Raw genomic sequence first — 22854 nt, 5'->3', positions numbered from 1 at the left:
CATTCTAAACCATACATACGCGTTCATATACCACATACAAAGGGAAACAGAAAAAAAACCCTGATAGACTAAAGGTGTATCTTTGGTAATGATGTTCTGGTAGATGCCAGCTTTAAAACTTAAAAATTAAAAACACAAACAAAAGCACTTTTGAGTATTCCAAACAGAAAGATTGAAATACAACTGGTGGCAAATACCAAATATTGGTAAAGGGTGGGTGCAGACCCATACTGCATAAAGCATTATCACCAAAAGTGCATTTTAGATCAAATATATAAAGCAAGGCAGTTTTTATGGAGGGTTTTATTTTGTGTGGTTTAAATATAACTTTACATAAAACATAATCAGACATTTACACAATGTAAAAAGTGTACTGTTAGTCAATATAAATTAAACCACAAAGTAATAAAAAAAAATTAGCAAAATCCCTAGGAACTGACCCAAGAAGAAACAGAAGAGCTGAGCAGACCTCCCAAGGGATTCAAGCTTGAATTCCTCCAGTAGAAGACCTTGGGTCCAGGGTCCATTGGTGAGTGTGACTAAACATCCCTAGAGCAATTGCTGCCAACACTTCCCAGATCCTCAGCTACAGGAGTGACAGCTCCTGCCTCATCCTCCAAGGCCATCACTGACACCAAAGTCAGGCAAAGACACCACAGGAAAATGCCACCCCTTAGGAAAACAGGTGCACACAATGCTAACAAACCAAATCCAATGAGAAAAATGACAGCAGCTTAACTAGGAACCTTTCTTGTTCAAAGGAGTGAGAGTCAGTTTGCAAAAGATGCAGCTATCTGTTAAAGCAATATAGTGTCCACTAGATGTACATTTCTGTGGCCTTTATCTGTTCTAGCCCTTTCCTTTTCTTTTCAATACATAAAGTATATTGCCCTGTAATTATAGTAGTAACTAGGAATAAAAAATAAGGTATTTTTAACTTTTCAAAGAAAATAAAACCACTACACACCATGGCATGCATACACGCACACTGAGATGCACTCAGTAAAAATGAATTCAAGAACCAGATACACATATTTTAAATTGCAAACAATCCATGACATTTTTAAACTTTCAATTTCGAATTCAGAAAAGAAAGTATTACTGTAGAAAGCCAGCTTCAGAGCAGAATGCCATTGCCGTCTTAATCAGGGCACCTGAGGCTGCAGCCGCTTCTGGCACTTCCCTCTCAGCTGATGTAATAATTCTCTGGGCTCCCTGTGGTCTTTGGAGGGAATGTGGGAGTTTAGTGGGGCTCCCATCTAGGCAGCTGCAGCTATGAGGGAGCTGTCATCATGTTTAGTGAGAGCTTGCAAGGATGCACTGTCTGGGCATCAGGCAAACGCTAAGTCAGTCTGATTAAATAAGCTCACTGGTTCACCACACACAACTTGATCTGTCGTTGGTGCCCTATCTGGGGTGAGTAAATGTTACCTCTCCAGAAATGTTCACCCAAGTAAAAAGAGCTCTTTATAGTCCTCCATAGACACTCCAGTGTGTTCTCCAAATAGGAAGAACAGTGTCACACATATTCATAGCACAACTATTAAAAGCAGGCTAATGCATAGCCTGCATTCAAGTTTTCTGAAGTATCTTAATCACTCTGCAGAGAACTGTTTTACCAATCCAGACCTCAACTTGGGATCACAAACTAAATTTAGTTGACTCATCTTCACATCCTTCACTAGGCAGCTTCAAGATGGTTTCTAATGCTCTCCAAATCCTACTATTCATGCATTTCTGTAAGTTTCTACTGAGTACCAGATACATTAGTGACTCTTCTGCAGATCAATTATGATTAATATTACTATATCAAGTACAGTGAGTGTGAATCTGAGAAGTGAATGGACTGAGCTTGAGTATATCATGCAGCTTCACAGCATTGCCCTCACATATTCAGGACAGGAAAATCCTCACCAGCAGCCTAGCTACATTAAATCTTTGCTAATATTTGTGTGTTTGGCCACTAAATATGCAATATGGTGCTTAATCTTAAAATAATAGCGTGTTAGTTGCTTTTACATCACCATGCTGTTAAATACCTGACAAACTGTTTCCGTTCATGGTTTCCAATGTGGTGGGGAGGATATGACAGAGCAAAGCAGCTTCATATCGTAGCAACCAGGAAACAAAGAGAGATGGAAAGGATCCAGGACAAGGGACAACACCCAACAGCACCCTTGTGCTCCTACTCCACAACCTACTTGTAGCTGTCCTATGTCCTAGTGTCAGCACCTCCCTGACAGAGGACCAAGTCTACCACATGTGCCTTTTGCTGTGCATTTCATATACAAACCATCGCAGGCAGCAGAGGTCATTATTCTGTTCTCAGGACATTTTCTAAAGAATTAGATTTCACTGTTTAGAGTGCAAAAATATATGTGTGATGGTAATGTGACCACAATACAAAATCTATTTCCTCCAGTGGGTCCAAAGGAACGAAAAGCAATAGTCTAAGCCAACCATGCTAGCTCTGTTCCATTTCTTTAATGATGTTAAATCATGTGAGGATAGATCTCCCAGGGGCTTAGAATGAGATGCCATCATTACTCAAGAAAGACCACTAGGATCTTTGAATCACGTGATAGGATGACCTTGAGAAAAACCAACTCACTGAGGGTGGAATACACAGAAAGACAGGAACTCCAGAATGAACTGGCTCTGGACTCACTTCTCTGAGTTTCTGGCAATGATATTTCTTTACTACTTAATAAAAATAATAGATTTCCTTATTGTTCAAGCCATTTTGAGTTATGTCCACTATGGTTTTCTAACCAAATATCTTATCTAGGGGCTCAGAGTCTAGCAAGAAAGACAGAAGCAATGAAAACAAGAAGCATATGACCAAACACCTTTGAGCTCTTACAGTACGGCATTATTTAAGGCTTTGGAACATCATCTAATTGAATTCTCACGACAATCGACAGAATGCTTCTATGATTTTACACAATATCTTTACAATAAGAACATATTTTAAGAAAACAGCAATACAAATTAAGGGTGAGTGTGTTGTTTGTATGTGCACATGTGCATTCAAATGTGCAATCTAAGGGTCTATCTACAGGGGACTCAGGAAATACATGATAAAATCAGCCAAACAAATGAAACTCAGAGTAGACTGGCTATTTCACCAAAATGCCATATACAAAACGTCTAACGCAACCCAGGGCTAAAATGTCGCCCTTGACAGCTCCTTAGTAAGAAGCCACACAAGCATGCTGTCCACGCTCATCATGGGCTTTGCTGATGGTTTCCTTCACCTTTCTGCTCAGGACGGGGCAGATACACACTGTGCCCCTGACTCGCGCTGAAGCAGAGGTGTCTGCAGCTCCTCTCTCCCAGGCACGGTGCAGTGCTCGCAGAGCTCGGTGCTGACGGTGCTGTGAAGCGATGTGTGTGCCGTGTCTCAGAGCTTTGCCGAGACTTGTTGAAAGCCGGGGCGTGACACATGGCACTACCTGCACTCGCTGGTCCAAGACATGAGGCCCCCAGGACTGACTGCTAATAATCCCCAAGGACCTGTGCCAGGAAAAATGGGCCATTCTATTTTCAGAAAGAAGTTACCCAACTCTGCATTTCTTTTTTTTCCTTTTTTTTTTTTTTTTTTTTTTTTTTTTTTTTTTTTTTTTTTTTTTTTTTTTTTTTTTTGGCAAGTTATGTGAATTGTATAAACAGACTCCTTCAAATTCAAGGACATACTTTTTGGGTCATTATATTTTTACATAAAATTTATGAGATTTTAAAAGAGGATTATAAATGGTCATTTATGCTAGTCAGCCTTTTTGAGGTCAGAATCCACATTTTTATTATTACTTTACCACAAACTTCTGAAGAATTGCTCATCAAACTGCTTGTTTTACTCTCTCCTGAAGCACCAAAACTATCTCACAATTATTTTCTTGTTAAAAGCCCTTCCAGATGCAACACTGGAGACTCAGCTTCTGAAGCAACAGAATTTGACTGTGTACATTCACACTAAACTTGAATTGTGTTCCCTTGTGGTCTTCTGGCATGGCATTCTTTTAGAGTCTTTATTCTATGACGACTCGGGTTCCTTTCTAGCCCTTAAAGATGACCAAAATACAAAGCACAGCTAGAAACTAGCATGCAAGACAAAACAATGAGACAACAGTATAGAGGAAAAGTCTACCTGATTTTAAACAAGCCAAGTTTTCCCCATTTTTCCTCATCTTGCATCCACTATGCTTTGATTGACACGTGGCAGTCTAAGAGTCATCCAGAGGAGTGTGAATGACCCATGAGCGAAAGAAGTGACAGGAGAATGGAAACCATTCGAGAAAAGAGAATACAAGCCAGAGGCCTGTGAAAGACCTATCTTCCCAGCTCTATCCGATCACAGAGAATTGTTACATGCAACAAGACAAGTAATTTTGTGGGACAAATGGACAAGAGTTCTTGCATAAGCACATTCCTTAAAACACACCCACTGAACTCCACAGAACAGTTCTGTGCTCTAAATGAGTAAACTGTTGGGTGAACTACTCACTGTGCTTACGGGGCCCTGGGATTAAGATGGCAAAGGGCACTAGTCTTTCAGCACCAGAGGGATTTTTGGGATCTGGAAAGAGACTGAAATATGGCCCGTGGTTGGGAGAAGAAAAAACAACACAGAAGGAAGTCTCTGCAAATCCTCCTGGTGAAGCATATGGAAGGGATGCCGGCAACCACTAATGTGGCAGTAAGCAATGCTGCCTGAATGAGCTTTTACTATTTAGTGGTAATCAATTATTCAAGCCAATTTAACAGAAAAATCCTTGGAACTACAACTTATTTGTTCTGCACAAGACAAATTGATTAATTTTAAAGCCCTAAACTTTTAGGGCATCAAGTGAGTATCCACATATGTTCCGTGCTCTGCATGGCCAGACTCCTGTTTCCAGGACACACTGTACCTCTGGGAATCTCCATTCAGCTCAAAAATCTCCAGCAACTTTTCTGTCTGGCTTCATGGAATTTTGTCGTATACACACTTTTATATTTGACAGCTGATGTTGAATAGCAGGCAATGCAGTACTATTATCTGAGATGAGGACACTAAACAGGAAGAACCTACACCCAACATCATATTAAATGTTAAGAAACTAGATTTCTTACTAGTATAAGAACAAATCCAGGATGTCCTTTCCCAATATCATCCTTTAAGACCAAGCTAACATAGTGAGACAAGAAAAAAGAAGGTGCATTTAGAAGTGAAAAAAATTAAACTACCCTTGTTGAAGTCACAGGAGAGATGCAGGATACAGGTAGATACACTAATATAGAGTTCAGTTACATTTCTATATCAGTGAATGAACGACACTTGAAATTGAAAACAAATTATCATTTACTTTAGCAGTGCAGAAATAAAGAACTCGGGTTCAAACCTAACTATCTACACAAATAGTCCCTCCCCCGTCTCCATGTGTATGAAGAAAATCAGAAAACTTCGGCAAAATACATTGACAAATTCAATGAGTGAAAGCCATTCTATGTTCATGGATAGGACAACTCGATATTGTTAAGACTTCAGTTCTTTCTCATTTTGATCTATAAAATTCAAACCAATCTAGTCAAAATTGTAGAAAATGATTTTAGGGATGCCAAGTTGGTCATAAAATGCACACAGACAAAGCAAGTCTCAGAATGGTCAACAGAATACTGAAGGAAAAAGTAAAACTACAGAACTGACAAAACCCAACCTGCTATAAAATTTCAGTAATCAAAAACAACGAAGAACCAGGGAAAACAAACAAACCAACAAAAATAGATTAAAGGAATAGAAAGCCCAGAAAGTCTCATATAAATGTGATGAACTGATCTTTGACAAAGGAACAAAAACAACACAGTGAACAAAGATCATCTTTTCAACAAACTATTGCTATAGCAACCAGACACAGAAAAATATTAAAAATGAACCTAGGCACAAAACCAATTCAAAGTGGATCAAGGCCCTAAATGTGAAACCGAAACTATTAGACCTTGCATCAGTCACAGGGGAGAAACCTAAGTGACTGGACTACAATGGAAACAAACTGACAAGTGGACTTCACTAACTTTAGAATCTTCTGCTCTAAAAAGGACACTGTCAAAAGAGAAAAAATGAGAAGACAAGCCATACATTGTGAGAAAATATTTTAAAATGTTATTATAACAACAAAAATATAGGAAACTCTTAAGATTCAATAATAATTATTAAAATTGGACAAAGATACACAGACGGTAAGACGTTTCATAAAATTGTGTTACTTGGGGACTCCATATTAAAGCATTATTGAGGTCTGAACATTCAAAAATTCTATTCCATGGTCCTTACCCAAATGAATTGAAAATTTATATCAACATAGAAACTTTCATATGTGATGTGGGATTTTCCTCTGTACCACTGATCAATAAAGAAACCGCAATGGACCTATGGCAAGGCAGAACTTAGGTAGGCAGGGAAAGCTAGGCTGAATGCTGGGAGAAAGAAGGGTGGAGTCAGGGAGATGTCATGTAGGCTCCGCTGGAGACAGACTCCGAAACTTTAGCCAGTAAGCCATAGCCATGTGGCAATACACAGATTAATAGAAATAGGTTACATTAATATGTAAGAGTTAGCCAATAAAAAGCTAGAACTAATGGGCCAAGCAGTAATTTAATTAATACAGTTTCTGTGTAATTATTTCAGGGCTGAGCAGCCGGGGACCAACAAGTGGTTCTCTCCTACTACACATATGTATCATCATTCCCAAAACTTAAAAAGAACTAAGATGATCTTTAGTAGATAAATGGGTAAATGGTGGTACACCAGATGTAACATATTAATCAGTAAGAAAAAGAAATGAGCTAGCAAATCATGAAAAGACATGGCCAAATCCCCACTGTACACTGCTTAGGACAAGAAGTGAATCTCAAAAGGCTGTATGACTCCAATTCATTTCTGGGAAAGGCTGTCTTACATAAACAATGGAAAAGATGCTTATGGCTAGCTGAAGGTGGAATGAACTGGCATGGTACAGACAACTTCTGCAAGATTTTAGAATACTAGATACATGCCATTACACCTATGTCCAAATCTACAGAACAAATACTCTCAACTATGGACTCTGGTGATAATGTAACAGTTGGGTTTACTGGTTGCAATCAATACACACCCTGGTGCAGGATGCTAGTAGTCTGGGAATCTGCATTTCTATGCAGGAGAAAATATATGGGTGCTCTCTAGTTTCTGCTTAGCGTTGCTGTAAGCCTAAAGCCTCTCAAAATTCCTATAGATTCAGTCTGATCAGCTGCCAAGTTACTTGATTGACAGAACAAATCCAATACGCTGAGGAAAACAAAATTTGCATTGTGTCCTCCATATAAAATAAAATAGGTAGATATGCCAAGAAGTGAGGCAATGTGATCTATAACAGAGATCATTAGTCATTCAACAGACAACAACCTAGGATGGATGACTCAGATGGCAGAAGAGTGCAGACAAATACTTTAAGGAAGCTTTAAGCTACTAAGAGGGCAATATGATTACAAACAAACCAAGCAACAAAAAGGCAAGCAAAAAAAAAAAAAAAAGGAAAATAGAAGAGAATCAAAGGCTATAATTACCATGCGATTGCAAAAATTATCTGAAATAAAACAAAATTAATGAAAACAAAGCTATTAAGTTTAATAGTGGATTGGAGGAGACCTGTATTAGTGAACACAAAGATCAGTAGATATTAGTCTATTGGAAAAATAGAATTATAAGGAAGGGATGGGGTGGAGATAGGAAAGCCTCATGACCTACAGAACAAAAGTTAACATGGATAAATGTGTATCATGGAAACCTCAGAACAGAGAGTGTACAGAAGAAAAATATGAGCAATTGACAGTGCACCTTTTCCAAGTCTTTTGAAAAAGATTATATAGATTCAAGCAGCACGCTGAAACCTCGAGATAAGAAAGCCACACCTAGGACTGCTCTAGCCAAGCTACCAAGAAGACAGTAAAGGGACAACGGTGAGAGCAGTGCAGACAGAAAGGTGCACTGTGCACGGAGGAAGAGCGCGAGCAACGGCTGGGCTGTCAGAAACAAGAGACAGCGACATGACATCTTCAAAGTACAGAATAAGGAAAGAAAACACAAAAACCCTGTCAACTTCAAATTTATCTCTCAAAGATAAAGGAAAACTAAGGGCGCTTTCAGATAAATGAGAACTCGCTGCCAGCAGACCTGCCGTACAAAAAATGTTAAAGGGAATTTTTCTGACTAGAGAAAATTGACAACAGATGGAAAATGAATGGGTGGACACATATAAAATTATGAGTTAGTGTGTATTATAATTTACCTTAAAGATAAAGGAATACTTAGAGCAAAAACGCTACCATGGAATCTGGAACTATATGTCACATATGTGACACTTACATATCCATGTCTATGAAAACAAAGGAGAGGGAAGTGAGGTAATGCTAACCACTGCAGACTAGGGCAAAGGTAATTACACATTACAATCCCTGCCATGACTGCTAAGGGAAAACTGCAGAGAAGCTCAGATGAAATTAAAAGTTGAAAACCAAAAGCTCCTTGACTTTTCGGTCCAAAATAAGCCAAAAAGGAAGAACAACGAACCAAAGAGAAAATAGAAAGTGGAAAAAAACAATTAGTGTGTAGACCTTAATTCAGTAATATCAACACTCAAGCTATAGTCTAGTGAAATAGATGCAATAAATGACAAATTTGCCTTTCACCATTTAAAATTTTTGTACTTTTAATACATATATTATAATTTAAAATTAATTGTAAATAGTTGAGGATACGGCTCAGTAGTAACTGCCAAGCATGCAAGCATGAGAACCTGAATTCAAATCCCAAGCACCCACAGGAAAAGCTAGGTGTAGTGTCCTCTTGAAATGTCAGCACCGTGGAGGCAGATCCCCCAGGTTCACGGGCCAGCTAGCCTGGCTAAACTGATGAGCTCTGGTTCAATGAGAGATCCTGTCCCCCAATAAGTTAGAATGCAAGGGAAGGAGGCACCTGATGCTGACCTCTGACCTCCACACTCATGTGCACAGAACACACAGAACTATAAATAAGCAAAACTCCACCCTAAGTTTCTAAACTGTGAGCTCAGATAGCTGACTATCAAAGCTCACAGTTTAGAAGGGAACACCGATCCTCAGCTCTGCTGTCTTTAGCTGGGGTTTCATAGTTCTACAACATGTGACTGAGTATAGCATAGAGACTACTCTGGGGGTTTGTCCACTGGACTGACAGCACTGACTTTGACAGAGGATTTCCTTCTATAGAACGCTCTTATGGTCAAAGCTAAACTCATTCTCGGCACAGCCTTCCAGACCCGAGAACTCAAAGCAAGGGAGCACAGTTGGGTGGCACAAGCTGCCTAGTCAGCTGCAGGTTTGCTCCCCATGGTAACCGAGACTTAAACAGGGCGGATAGCTTCTTTATGAACATGAAGATCGTATCCAAGTCTTCTCACGTTATCCTAACTGTTCGGCGTTTACGCTTTAACACACTCAGGCTTCTACTCTGTCCTGCAGCAGGTGCTCTTATGTCCCCTAGTGGATACAGGACGACATAGTGGAGAAAAGATAGGGCCAATACCAGCTCAGTAAAGGTCCATAAATCCTAAATGCCTGCCTTGCCCACAGACTTCTCCAAACCAAGGCTTTGTGTGCCCCACCACTTGATCATAACAAGGAAAACATTAGCACATCTGAACTGGACCACGCCTACCTGCCTCATGTGTGGCCACCTAGCTAAAACATGATCTTGGCTCATGACATAGGCATGAGCAAATGTACACCAATTAGTGACAGATTTTGACCTGACACAACACAAAGGAGTCGACATTTCCACTGTAAATCTTTATTTTTAGCGATTTATGGCTTAGTCATAAAAGCAGACCTTAGAAAAAAATAGAGTGAAAAGATTTAGCCACAAGAGAGAAGTTTTCCTTCTAATAAACTAAAAATAAAACCATGTAGAAAATCTGATCTGAGACGACGAAGGTTGGAGGGAGACCTTTGGTGGGCATGAACACTCAGACAGCTGCTGTGTCACTGTGTCCCTAAAGTGGCAGTGACTGAAAAGAACCAAGTCAAGGTTCAGTTGTTCTTGAATATGGAAATAAGGCTCCCTGATGACACCTCTAAATTCTAAAGACACATGTCCTCAAATGCATGTCTCATGCAGACAGTGGCCACACACAACACTGGCTATCAACTGACTTCTGTCTATTATTACTAGAGATGGCTTACTTTCCTCAGTAAAACCAAAGGCTGCCTTTGCCAGCACTGGATTCACAACAGAACATTTCCACAGAGTTGCAGCATAAACACCGACGGCAAGGTACCCACTGCCTTGGTATCCCCTTTCCACAGAGCCGACTTGGCGGCATGGAGCCCGGGGGCTTCATGTGGTCTACAGTAATTCTGCAGCTAGCCTAGCTTTCTGCATCACTGGGCTCTAAACTTGGCCCTCTCATTTCCTGTTTTCAGCTGTATAAGGAATATGCTATGCACACAGCTGTGGAAAGTGAGAAACTTCATTTTATTTCTGGTGTATCTGGACCAGACTCAGTGTGAGTCTTGCCATTGTCATTTGTACTCCACTGAGCACTGGGTGTGTGGAGGAGGTTTCTCTGTCTCTGTATCTCCACTTCCGGATGCCTTGCTGCCTGCTACATGGAGAAAGAGGGGCAACTGGGAGCAAATTTCTTTCTCTTCAGCCTTTGGATTCTTTTGGCAGGAGTTGAAAATTAAGTTAAAGAGAAGAGTAGCCTCAAGTAAGATGAGAAACTGGCCCCGAGAACAGCTTGAGGATATGGTGGTATTATGTCCCAAACACATTAGACAGAAAAATCTTTTCAGCAGGCACAGTCAGCAGCAAACTCAGAGTGAAGTTTTACAACAAAATTCAACTGTTTTAACATGTTGTACTAAGACTGGGCATGGGCCCTTGCATTCCACACTCACCAAGTCTCCAGAAGAATGGTTTCTGGGTGAGGTTCTAGATTAAGAGTTCCTGCTAATTCCCACCCAATCAGGACAACTGCAGGTGCTTTGCTGAAAACACTCGTGCCTTCTTCCTGGAAAGCTGAGAAAACTCAGCACCTCCTGTCTTTATCATCTCAAACTCCACTAATTTGACACAAATCAGGAGAAAAAGAAATTGGGGGATCTGGAACCAAAATACATAGAAATATTATTGAGTTCTCACCTGGCCAGCTTTCAAGTCAGCCTCAGAATTCATTCACAGACACCCCTTATCACAGTCAGAGACATAATAACAAGCAACAAACAAACAAACAGAACCAAAAACAAAACCCTGACTCAATGTCATAGCTAGACAGGTCAAATAGGTGCAGATCCTGGCAGACAACCGGCAGGTACAGAGACAGTATAGTTGTTGACATCACAGTGTTGCACCTATATCCATTATTTCATTGGGCACAGTAAGTCTGTTATCTCCGCTCCCAGGAGGCCAGGGCAGGAGACTCTTTGCAGTTCATGCCTGGTCTTGACATCAAGCTCCAGCCCAGCGAGAGCCGAGGCAGCAGACCATGCTGTCATTCCCTTACATAAGCCTTTGACAGTTCCATGTATGACAACTGCCCCTTTCCCAGAAGTATCTCCATGGGTCACCACAGGAGCAGGCAAAACCATACCCATCTGTCTGACCCACAGAGTGATGGCTTATTGGGGAAGGGTAGAAACATTCTGAGGTTCAGAAAGTATTACAAATGTTACCAGCTTCTCAGAAATAAGAACTGAACACTGTCCTTACTGAGCAGCCACACAAGATTAGGACTCAGACACTTATTCGCTGTGTTAATTCTTCAAACCACCAAGGAGACTATTTAATCAATGGGAGGCTCTGTTTAGAGCAGACTGTTTTAAATAAGTTTGGTTTTTAAGATGAATTTGTACTTCCTTTCTAGTTTAGTTTGAGAGGTTTGTTTGTTTTCCTGACACTGAGGGGGAAAAAAAAAACAAAAAGGAAAGGAACACAGTGGGCATTATAACAATGAAGGCATTACTCTGTCTAAGTCATAAAAGCAGAACGGTCAGGATAACCTTCTGATGCAAGAGATGGCCACAGGCCATTCGAACAGGAAGCAGTAGTAAGCCTCACCCTGTTTAAAAGCCACACATAGAGGACTGGGGCTGTCATTCTGAGAGAAAATATGCCTTGTTTCCACGGGAACCCAAGTTCAAGCCCAGCACTGCAAAAGAAAAACAAGCGAACAAACCCCACATAGTCACAGGCCACCATTAAGGAAACTGAAACTCTAAGGCACTTTCTGTGACACTCACTGCTGTAATCATTCCTCTTGATTATGAGAAGGAACCCTGGCTTGCTTCTGAGCGGCATGTGGCTATCACTCCTGAGATGAGGTCACATTATGGGGTGAAGACAATGATCTAATGTGGATAAAATGAGCAGTGACCAGGTGGTGACCCAAGTTGTGGGTGGCCTCAGGGAAGAGCTGAGGCTGCTCTCAGGTTTTCAATATAAAGAAGTCTTAATGAGGTTTGGAGCTACTAATTGGATATGCTCAACTGGCAGGGGGGCTGAGTTCTCTTTTAGGCATAAGTCTGGGATGTCTATTAGATTTCCAGCTTATAAGCTATGGGTAGCCGGTATTTAGGTTAGGGGTTCAGAGAGGTAAAGGATGGGACATACTAAGCTTGGAAGGCTTAGGAGGAAGTGCAGTGTAGCAGGACAACAGTGCAGAAACACTGAGGGACCCAAGTGGAAATGTACACTCTGTAAGCAAGAAAGTCACCAAAACCCTGAGGATGACGTTCCTTACAGCTGCTATGTACAAATAATCCTAAGAAATCCATATTTTATAAAGCCCAGCCTCTGGAATCGACACACACACACACACAGATCCAGTGGCATCCACTGGAGCAGGCCTTAATCTGTAAGGTGGGTACTCTGTAGCTGACCAGGACAGGGCTGGGTTTCCTTAAGATTCATCATTGCTTAGTTGTTCTTCACATGAGAAGCAGAAGGCAAAGTGCTATAGAGAATCCACACAAGGCTGCCAAGTCTACAGAGAATTTAAACAATAATCTAGAAAACATTAATACTGGATATTAGTAGATATGTACAATCTTAGATTATAGTCTGAACTTATCTCCACAATGCTGTGATATAGTAAACATTACCTTTCCAAGTTACAGAAGAAGAAACTGAGGCACAGGTGCGTTTGGTAATAGTCTGGATTGGCTGAACATATTGGCAATGTGGCTGCACACAAAGGCTCCATCTCTGGAGCCCAAGAATTTAAACATGAAGTCCCTATTAGGACTCAGACACCCTAGCTTTTTTGCTTGAGTTACAAAGAAAACCTACTGATTTTACCTAGCTTATAATTTTTAAGGCAAGTTTTAAAAATATTCATCAGAATACCTTTTGTGTATTAATATTTTCCATTCATTCATAAGACTTGCTATGACTAAAGGTTATGATAGATAAACCTTTAAAATTCTGTATTACAAATCTTACATAAATGGTAGCTGTGTAGAGTTTTAGGAGAAAAAGCAAGGTAAGTGATTTCTAAAGAAACTACATGGCAACTTGTTTGACAGGGACTAGTCTAATCTATCATAAAACTATAATTTACTTTCTCCTGTCTCCTTCCCTCTCATTTTTCTATCCTTCATCACCAAGAAGGATCACTTGTAGCATTTTATCTGACACACTGAAAATAATTATGATTAGCCGCCTAAGCAACTCAGCTCTGAATGACAGACGTATTTCTTTCCCCTAGGAAATGACCACTTTGGGACATTTCCATCACTGGTAGGGTCCCTCACAGAAGACCCGTGTAGATGCGGGTGAGCATGTGCAGATGCACACGGCAGAGTCAGGGAGGAGGAAGAAGAAAATGCCTCATGAACTGGCTCTTCTTTGCCTGTCTTTCTCCTTCTCAGTAATTACATAAGTCTTGATGAGATTTCTAAATTTAATTTTAGACAACTGCATTTTAAAAAATGGAAAGGGGATGTGGTGGGCCCACACCTTTAATCCTAGAACTCAGAAGGTAGAGACAGGCACATTTCTGTGAGTTCAAGGTCGTCATGGCTTACAAATCCAGTTCCAGGACAGCCAGGATCACAAAGGGAGACTCTGTCTCAAAAATAAGACAATACAAAACCCAAATAGAAATGGAAAAAAAGAGCAATTTGTAATGTCTAAGGGTCTTTGTAAGATCTGATTTTCGGGTCAGAAAAGCTTATTAGGGATTATACCATAGTATCCAATTCATAAGGAATCACGATTACAGTGTCTGTCACAAGAAGAAATAACATGACACTACTTGCTTTAGTTCTTCTAGAGCCTCAATTCAAAAGACAACAGTTTCTTCCTTATCTAGAAAATAACTGAGGACAAGACACGGGCAGAGCTGAAAGTCAGCATGAAGTAAATGCCAGCTGATGATAATTTGTCCGTGCTCAATAGCAAAACAGAAGAGAGAACAGTGACAAGTTTTTCAACACAATAATCTCCCTTTAAAGACCTGTTATTTACTATGTAATTATGACATCCCTGCTATTTCGGTGTTAAGACAGTCCTTTCTCTTTTCCTCGTCACAAACAAGGGAAAACTTTAAAACCGCGTCAGAGCTCCACAGCCATTGCCTTAGTTATCTACTGCTGTGTACCAAACCACCCCAAAGCCCGGCTGCTCACAGAAAGCACTGGTTTTCTCAGCTCTGAACGGCTCAGTAGAGCCTCTCAGGAGGGTCTCCTATGAGCTTTCCATCACGGGGCAGGCTGGAGCTACAGTCAGGTTAAAGGTTCCTTGCAAGATGGTTCACTTAAGTAATTGTAGGCAAGAAATGCTGAGTTTCTCAGAGGCTGTTGCCACCATTGGAGACACCAGGCCTCATCATACAGGTCACCGCATATGGCTGCACAGGACACGGGAGCTTCCTTCCCAGTGAGCCATGAGGAAGAATTTAAGCAGTGTTAACTGAAGTCAAGATTACCTCATATAATTGGGTCTCAGAGACAAACCGCCACTTCTCCTATGAAGTACTGGATAGAAAGTCTGACAGTCTGATACAGTGGAAGACAGGAGAGCAGGGTGTGAAGACCAAGAGTCAGGGATCAAGGACAAGTATCCTGGACACTAGAGGTCATGATAAACTTTTGGAAGATGTTATTAGTCATAAAAGAAACATCTAGAAACTGCTGCTGTATCGCAGATACAAAAGCAGCAGGAAAGAAATCACTAGTGGCGGACAAGTCACTTAACTTTTGAGATTTTAACTTCTTTAGATAAAAGGATGGGTTTAGCGTAAGTCCTCAGGTGTCCTCAACGTTAACAACTTAATTCTACAGGAGGAATGGTGCAGCCAACACTGAACTCCAGCAGCTGGAAGGCAGTGCACCAGCACTCTTCCATGGAGCTAGTCCCAGCCCTTCCCTCCCTTGCCATTCGGTGGCAGAGCCTTGCTCAGCTGCCCAGGCTGGCAGCCAGCTTCTGAGCTTCTTGCCTTAGCTGCTGGACAGTTCCTGCCACCCTAATATTAGATAAATTAAAACAAAATCTAGTAAGAAATAGCAAGTAAAACACTATTTAACATAGTGCCATCAGCTGTACAATGGAGAGAAAAATCCTGTCTCATCCCCTTTAGTACATCCTAAGAATAAACTTTTCTTTTTACCACAGTGTAGTGGCTTAATCAACTTGTATAGCACTGTTTTTATGTAATGTGAAGTTCCCTCCATGAAACCACCATGCTATTTTACTATTCAGACAGCCCCTTCTTGCAATCTTGGAAAGAGACGCTTGTTACCATCTACAGTATGGACACCTGTATGGCTTGCAATGGTGTGAACTTGTGCTAAGTTTTTAAATCATGCTTTTCTTTGTTCTCTCCTTTTCCTTCTTCCTAAGAACTTTCATTTTTCCCAGAAAAACTTTATGATGGCTTAGTTTTTAATTAGTTCTTTCTGCTAGCAGTTTTCAAGGAAAACATCAAAGGTTCTGCCAATACAAAGAAAACATTTTACATTGTTATATAGAGGGTAATTCCTTATCCTCTTTGTTAAAAATAACAATATAAACATGCTACTTGGCATCATATTCAGGGTAATTTTCCTTATGTTTTTACAAATTTCCTCTGAATGTACTTCCCAGCCTCCCAAACACTAATGTTTCTCACCTGAAACCAGAAGCAATTCTTAGTATCAGTAAAAACAAGGGGAGGCCCTTGATCTGTGGCTGCTCACTGCTCAGGAAACACAAACTTCTGACATAAAAACAAGGCCTGAAATCAATCAGAAAGAACGATGCAGATTTTCTCAAAAACAATGCCAGAGTGGCTGGAAAGACAGCTTAGCAGGCCACAAATCCCCATGACCTGAGTTTGATCCCTGGGACCCACACATGGAAAGGGAAAGGCAACTCCTGCAAACTGTGCTCTGACCTCCACATGTGTGTAGATGCACACACACACAAGCACACGCGTGTGTGTGCACACACATGTATGCTTTAATAAATTAAAAAATATTGCCAGAGGACCAAGAAAACTAAAGACAAAAGCACAGAGCAAATTGGCCTTTCACTTTAGGAAGTCAGAGGAAGAGAAAAGTCACCTTGGACACAACAGACAGGGCTTCTGCTGCTCTGACTGGTAGCATAGAAAAGCCATCCACATGTAGGGCTCTGGGGGGTGACAACTGTCTCTCAAACAGTTGCAAAGGACTTGACAGCATTTGTTGGAATAAGTGGAATGTGCCTCGGCTTCTGTGGTCAACATTTCTGGGACTCAGCTGAACATGATTCTGGCTTAAGACTTCCATGGTTTTCAACACCCCATAAACATTAACATTATTGATGCAGATCTGCTGCTTGAAATATTCTACCCATATCCTCTCTGGGAAGGAATTCTCTTTTTACCCATTAGCCTCTGGTGACATATTTGTGGCACTTACAAATTTAAAAGGCTGTCAGAGTCTAATAATGGAGTCTTGAGGAGAGTCACGTGGGCCAGATCAGAAAGAACCAAAATTAATTTCAGAGGATTTACTGCATAGGTTAGGGTCACAGGGAGGCAGAGTTCTCTCTACAATGTGAAATTGCAGAAGCAATACCTTTTGAGGGTAAAGAGAAACCAGAGGAGAAATTCGTACTAGCTAAGGCACAAAACCCAAGTTAGAAATGCATGAAAGAAACCAACACATGGGCAACATGAAAAAAGCCACTCTGTCAGTAACTTAAACGCCTGGGTCATACCTGCTTTTAATGATGCCTGTTACCATCAGACACTGAGAAAGCTCACCTACAAACCCTTCCCATCCAAACAAGGACTAAATTTAAAGATGGAAGCTCTAGACCTTGCCCCGTGAAGTTTAAGAAAACCTGCAGAAGAGCAACAACAACAAGTATCAGGGTTTTATTTTCCCTCCCTGAACCCTAGATGGTATGCCTGCCACTAGAAAATGCCAGCAGCATGGGACAGATGTTTGCTTCATGTCCTCAGCTCCAAATGCCTGAAGAAGGAAGTTGCAGGCTTGCACATTTACAGCAGGGATATGACTGAAGAGGAAGGTTTCTAAATCACATAGATCCTCTCTAGAGCTCTGGCGTCGGATGTGTCAACGGCCATACTGGATAAGCCAAGGAGACACGACGATCCTTACAGGGATTATTCCAGTCCCTGTCTTCTGTACATGGCACTCTCTGTCTGTGTCAGGGGACTTTGTTCTTATGAGGACACTGGTAATTGGATCAGGGCTCATGCTAACATAGTATGGCCTTATTCTAACAAGCTAAGAGATCCTCTTTCCAACTAAGTCATGAATCTTGGCTTCTCAACCATATATCCACAAGACTTACCCCAAGCGTCATGCAAAATATTAATTGCATTTTCCCCCATCTAAGGGGGATGTGTATGTGCATGCACGTGTGCACGCACACACAAACACACACACTCTCTCTCTTTTGTTTTCACTAAGGAGGACCTATTAAACCACCAGAAAAAGTCCTCCTTGGTGTGGCAGGTAGACACTTTCTTTCCCCTCAAGAGATCCTGGCAGAGCCGAGCCTGCTAATTAAGTATGAAGCCCCGCTACATAAAGCAGAGCTCCTGTCTGCTCCGAATAACTGGATCTTTAAAAAAAAATTTTTTTTTTTGGTTAATTCTTTGGGAATTTCACATAATGCTTTTAGATCATATTCATCCCCTCTCCCCCAACTCCTCCTAGATTCACCTTCACCTTTCTACTCTAATTTTGAGTTTTTCTTTTCTTTCTTTTCTTTTTTTTTTTTTTAAAGAAGGAAACAAAAACAAACAAACCATCAAGTCCAATTTGTAGTGGCAAACTCCTCATGGGAATGGAGCTGTGCTGGAATGTGGATGACCTACCAACAATGACAACACTCTAAAGAAAACCAATTCCTTGCCTCCTGGTACCTACCAAATGCCAACAACTCCTGAGCTAGTGCTGGGATTTGGTCTAGCCTGAGCTTGCATGGGTCTTGTGTATTTTGTCACAATCACTGTGAGTTTATATGTGCAACTACCCTACTGTATCCAGAAAACACTGTTTCCTTGAAGCCATCTACCATGTCTGGCTCTTGCAATATTTCCCCCCTCTTCCAAGAAGATCTTGAGATTCTGTAGGGATCTCCCCTCTGTGATACATGCATCCTCTTTAGTGTCAAGTCTTTCACAGTTCCTTATTATCAGTATGTTGGCCAGTTAAGATCTGTGCTAATTGCCTTCTACTACAAGAAGTTTCTCTCTGGAGAGGGATGAGAGATGAACTGATCTATGGCTATACCAGGAGTAATTTTAATACTACATTTATTCACCAATGACTGGATCTTTAAACTGGGAGAGACCATCAGATTCCCATAAAATGCTGAGAAACATCTTTATTCTAAGGGACATCAAGATAACAAGTAAAGGAAAAATTAAATATAATATCATAGCTTGAAAAATAAGATCATAAAAGAGGGTTAGAACTCAAAAGTATATTTTTTGAAATTAAAAATATAATTGCCAAAATAAAACTATTAGAAGAAAAGCTGAAGGGCCCCACTAAGAATAACAATATCACTACTACAAACCAAGAGTTAAACATTTATTGGTAAAAAGGAGAGAGACATAGCTAGTATCCATCTATGAGTAATTACATACTATATTCATCTTTTTGAGTTTGGGTTACCTCACTCAGGATAGTGTTTTGTAATTCCATCCATTTGCATGCAAAATTCAAGATGTAGTAGTACTCTAATGTGCCACATTTTCTTTATCCATTCTTTGGTTGAGGGGCATCTAGGTTGTTTCCAGGTTCTGGCTATTACAATATGCTGTTTTGATTTGCATTTCCCTGATAGCTAAGGATGTTGAATATTTCCTTAAGTATCTTATGGCCATTTGAGATTCTTCTATTGAGAACTGACCCTATAGTTCATGATCCTAGAGAAGCTAAGGAATAAGGTGAACCCAAAGAAAAACATATATAGAGCTAATAGGGGCTCACCAACTCCAGCCAGACTGGGAAGGAACAAGCACAGGACCAAACTAGTCCCTCTGAATGTGGGTGACAGTTGCATGGCTGGGGCAGACTGAGGGGCCACTGGCAGTGGCACCAGAATTTATCCTTACTGCATGTACTGGTTTTTTGGGATCCTCATCTCTTTCGATATATACCTTGCTCAGCCTAGATATAGTAGAGAGGGCCTTGGACCTTCCACAAAGCAATGTACCTTACCCTCTCTGAGGATTAGATGGGGGTGGGGTGGGAGAGAATGTATGGAGGGAATGGGAGGAGAGGAGGGAGTAAGAACTTGGTTTGGTATTTCTTTTAAAAAAAAATCTAATAAATTTTAAAAAATTCATAAAACTGAAAAAAGAAGAGAGACAATGATATTCTACAAAGCAGGACCAATATCCAACTTAGTAGAGTTAGACAATAAGAAAGCAGGATTTATAAATACAGCAAAAGATAATTTCTCAGAAAGGACACTGTCAGATTCTGAGAGTCCCTGAAGAAGTATGCATCCCACCAAATAGAAAAAAAGAAGGTAAGAGGAAGGTCCAAACAGCAGCAGCAATGTCTTAGCCACCATTTATTTATATTGCTGTGAAGACAACTCACAGAAGCTTACACTTTCAGAGGGTGAGTCCATGACCATTACGGAATGGAGCATGGCAACATGCAGACAGTCATGCCACTGTCACAGTAGCTGAGAGTTCACATCTCGATCCACAAGCATGAAGTTGAGAGAACCTTAGCTGGGAATAGCATGACCATTTGAAACCTCAAAGCCCAACAGACCTGCCTCCTCCAAGGTCATACCTTCTAATCCTTCCAGAATAGTTCCACCAACTGGAGACCAATTATCCATAGACATAAGCCTATGGGAGCCATTTTAACTCAAACCATCACGCCCTGCTCCCTGGGCCCCATAGATTTATGGCCATATCAGATAGCAAAATGTATTTAGTACAATTTCAAAGGTCCTCATAGACTTTCCGTCTCAATCAGTTTACAAGTCCAAAGTCTCTTCTGAAACTCAAGGCTATAAATCCCTGTAACACCAAAATGCAGATCACACATTTCCAACATACAATAGCACAAAATTACACTATCATTCTAAAAGGAAGGAATGTGGGCACAGAGAGGAACTACTGACCAAAGCAAGAAAAAAACTAAGCTGAGAAAATTCCACGTCTCTTGTCAAAGGGCTTCAGTTTTGCTAACTGCAATACACTGTTCTCTCTTGGGCTGGGTGCACTCCCTGTATTCAGTTCTCCTTGGCAGGCATCTCACAGATCTGACATCTCCAACACGATCAGGCTTCATTTCCACAGCTTCACACAATGGCTTTTCTGGGACTCCAAACAAGACTCCCTGTCACATACCTGGTCTCAATGGCTTTCCTTAACTGTGGAGGAAGATTCCACAATTCCTTTACTTCTGTATCCTATGACTCCAAAATCAGAACCACACAGCCTATTCAGTCAAGTTCGGCTGCCTCACTGGAATGGAACCTGGCCCCTTCCTTGAACTACATTTGCATATGGTTCCCTTTGCTAATGCTCTTCAGGGACAGATAATTCCTTAGCTCATTTTGTAAACTGCAGGGTCAGCTGGGTGGGCTCTCACTCCAGGATCACCACCCCCTTTTATTGGCATTTGCTCCCCTCCACTTCTGTCAGCAAAAGCTTTGGTTCTAATATTAAATTTCCTGATGTTCTTATTCCCTCAAATTGTACATTTTGCATTTCTTTTTGCTCCATTTGCTCATTTTCATTGCAAACCTGGATAGGAGTCATCACTAATTACGAAGTGACAGTCAATTTTAGGATATCTTGAAGTTTCTGCCAATAAAATTAGTTCAAAACTCTTCAATGTAGCCCTAGGTAGATTCCTAGAAAAGGGCAAAAAGCAGTCACATTCTTTGCCAAAACATCACAAATGGTCTCTAGACCAGTTGCTACCATTGCTCCTGTCTGAAAGAAACCTCCTGAGCCAGGCTTCTCAGTTCTATTGTCTTCCAAGTGCCTACTTACAGTATTTAACTGCTTTCCTAATCCAAAATCCCAAAGTCTTCCACATTCATCCAAAAGAAAAAAAAAAAAAAAAAAAGCATGGTCAGGGCTGTTATAGCAATAGTCCATACCCTGGTACCAGTTTTGGTCTTAGTCATTTTTCCACTGTGAAGAGATAATATGACCAAAATAAAAAAAAGTTTACTGGAACCTGTTTACAGTTCAGGGTGAGTCCACGACCATTACGGCAGGGGACATGGCAGCAGGCAGGGCACCGCTGCAGCAGCTAAGAGCTCACATCTCAATCTAAAAGCATATGGTAGGGTGGGGGTGAGCATGAGTGAGCTAACTGGGAATGGTAAGGACTTTTGAAACCTCAAAGACCAGTCCCTCGTCCCCTGGGACTTGCCTCCTCCAACAAAGCTATACATACTAATTGTTTCCAAACAGTTCTACCAACTGCGGACCAAGTATCCAAATATTTGAGCCTTTGGGGACCATTCTCATTCAAACCACCACGAGCAACAACAAACTTTAGAAGTTCCAAGTACAGATTACTCTTCAAGGGAAATGCATATCAAAGCACCACTGATATGACTGATGGTAGATAATAGAATGTGTGCAGGAAAATCTCTAAGGAAAAATTATTTTCAATCCGAATGTCTGTATCTGAAAATATCATACAAGCATGAAAGTAAAATGTTTTTCAACATGCCAAACATTTACAGACCTCCCACAACTCTTCACCAGGGTAGAAAGGTGCGCTTCCGTCTTCCTAACTTCCCATGTGTGAGGGAACACACACTTCTATTAAACTCTTTACACAGTCTACAGCTAACATCGCTTCAGTGCACCCCCATGCCCACCCCATGCCAGCTTTCCCCATAATTTCTAAACAATTACTTTCAAAAGGGTGTGCTACATTTCTGAAATGGGGTTTGGAAAAGAAGTGACTTAGCCTTCATGAGGTTGTTACAAATTTTGCAATATATTTACTTTTTGTTCCACAGAGAAGCCAATTTCTCCCTCTAATCAGAATCTCCAAAAACAGTTTCTTTTGCTAAAAGGAAACCCAAAGGGAAAATTAAGTATGCATTTTGATAACAAACATTAGGCACACAAACTCTTGGTGGTAGTATATCAAAGGATTACCAGAGGGCTTGCTTACTGACCAGGTTATGATTCTCAGTACATGGTACCACACAAGCCAAGCACATCAGACTTAGAAATTTGAAGCTAACATCACTTTATACACAGAGTATATTTCCTTACTGTAGACATAGCATAACATGTATATCAGGCCTTTGTTGTATACAGCATTGTTTGTTCTCCACATCTCAACACATATTGT

The 22854-nt window shown here is 40.8% G+C and overlaps 1 protein-coding gene across 1 annotated transcript in view; it reads right to left on the bottom strand.

The window, feature by feature from the left end:
• The window catches only part of Srbd1 (S1 RNA binding domain 1), a 187476-nt gene that overhangs the window by 27159 nt on the left and 137463 nt on the right, over positions 1-22854 (bottom strand). The window lies entirely within an intron of this gene.

This window comes from Alexandromys fortis, unplaced genomic scaffold (assembly GCF_014885135.2).
Source record: "Alexandromys fortis isolate MF-2015 unplaced genomic scaffold, M_Fortis_MF-2015_v1.1 scaffold_42, whole genome shotgun sequence".
NCBI classification, from domain to species: domain Eukaryota; kingdom Metazoa; phylum Chordata; class Mammalia; order Rodentia; family Cricetidae; genus Alexandromys; species Alexandromys fortis.
This window is presented reverse-complemented; position numbering and strand designations above follow the sequence as displayed.